The sequence below is a fragment of the Pan troglodytes genome, chromosome 10 (assembly GCF_028858775.2).
Source record: "Pan troglodytes isolate AG18354 chromosome 10, NHGRI_mPanTro3-v2.0_pri, whole genome shotgun sequence".
Lineage (NCBI taxonomy): Eukaryota > Metazoa > Chordata > Mammalia > Primates > Hominidae > Pan > Pan troglodytes.
The window spans coordinates 7,116,867-7,118,579 of NC_072408.2; the positions used below are offsets into that span (position 1 = coordinate 7,116,867).

Sequence of the window (1,713 nt, forward strand, 5' to 3'; positions counted from 1 at the left end):
CTACCTGACCTTGTCTTTACCTCTGTGGGCAGCTCCCTTGTGATCTGCTTAGTTCCCACCCCCTTTAAGAATTAAATAGAGAAGCCAGACGCAAAACTACAGATATCGTATGAGTCCACTTTTGTGAAGTGCCTAGAATAGTCAAAATTCACAGCGACAGAAGCAGTGGTCGCCAGGAATGGGGAAGCAAGGCGGAGTTGGGCAGCTTGTGTTCAATGGGTAGAGTTTCAGGCTGGGGTGATGGAAGGGTGCTGGAAATGAGTGGTAGCGGTGGCGGCGCAACAGTGTGAATCTACTTAATCCCACTGAACTGTATGCTTAAAAACGGTTTAGACGGTGAATTTTAGGTTATGTATGTTTTACCACAATTTTTAAAAAGCTAGTGAAAAGCTGGTACAAAGAAAGAAAAGAGGCTTTTTTAAAAAGTTAAACATATAAAAAGAGCATCATCCGTCCAAAGTCCAGCAGTTGTCCCTCCTGGAATCCGTTGGCTTCCCTCCGGCATTTTTGGCCCTTGCCTTTTAGGGTTGCCAGATTAAAATACAGGATGCCCAGTTAGTTTGAATTCTAGATAAACAACGAATAATTTCGTAGCATAAATATGTCCCAAGCTTAGTTTGGGACATACTTATGCTAAAAAACATTATTGGTTGTTTATCTGAGATTCAAAATTAAGCATTTTATATTTTATTTGCTGCCTCTGGCCACCCTAACTCTCTTCCTAACACTCTCTCCCTCTCCCAGTTTTGTCCGCCTTCCCTATCTCCTCTTCTGGGGGAGTTAGATCGAGTTGTAACAAGAACATGCCACTGTCTCACTGGCTGCAGCGTGTGGTCCCCTTACCAGAGGTAAGGAAGAGATGGATCTCCACTCATGTTGTAGACAGAATGTTTATGTCCTCTCCAAATTCTTATGTTGAAACCCTAACCCCTAATGTGATGGTATGTGGAGATGGGCCTTTGGTAGGTAATTACGGTTAGATGAGGTCATGGGGTGGGGCCCTCATTATAGATCTGGTAAGAAAAGAGAGCATTGTCTCTCTGTCTCCCTCTCTTTCTCTCTCTCTCTCCCTCTCTTTCTCTCTCTCTCTCTCTCTATCTCATTTCTCTCTCTCTCTCTCTATCTCATTTCTCTCTCTCTCTTTCTCTCCTCTGTCTTTTCCCACCAAGTGAGGATGCGAAGAGAAGGTGGCTGTCTGCAAACCAGGAAGAGAGCCCTCACCAGGAACCTGTCCAGCTGCCACCTTGAACTTGGACTTCCAAGCCTCCAGAACTGTGAGGGATAAATGTGTGATTTTAAAGTCGCCCAGTGTGTGGTATTTTGTTTTGACTAATACAACCTGAAAACATTTTCCCCTCACTCCACCTGAGCAATATCTGAGTGGCTTAAGGTACTCAGGACACAACAAAGGAGAAATGTCCCATGCACAAGGTGCACCCATGCCTGGGTAAAGCAGCCTGGCACAGAGGGAAGCACAGAGGCTCAGGGCTCTGCTATTCATTCTTTGTGTGACCCTGGGCAAGCCATGAATGGAGCTTCAGTCACCCCATTTGTAATGGGATTTAATTGTGCTTGCCCTGCCTCCTTTTGAGGGCTGTAGAGAAAAGATGTCAAAGTATTTTGTAATCTGGCTGGGCGTGGTGGCTCATGCCTGTAATCCCAGCACTTTGGTAGGCTGACGCGAGAGGACTGCTTGAGCCCAAGAGTTTGAGA

At 45.6% G+C, this 1,713-nt stretch overlaps 1 non-coding gene across 1 annotated transcript; it reads left to right on the top strand.

Annotated features, from left to right (window-relative positions):
* The first annotated feature begins 545 nt into the window (after positions 1–545).
* Positions 546–682, top strand: MIR1302-2 (microRNA mir-1302-2). The gene has a single exon (NR_049208.1). It is a non-coding gene; the product is annotated as a microRNA mir-1302-2 (primary transcript).
* Positions 683–1,713: the final 1,031 nt, after the last annotated feature.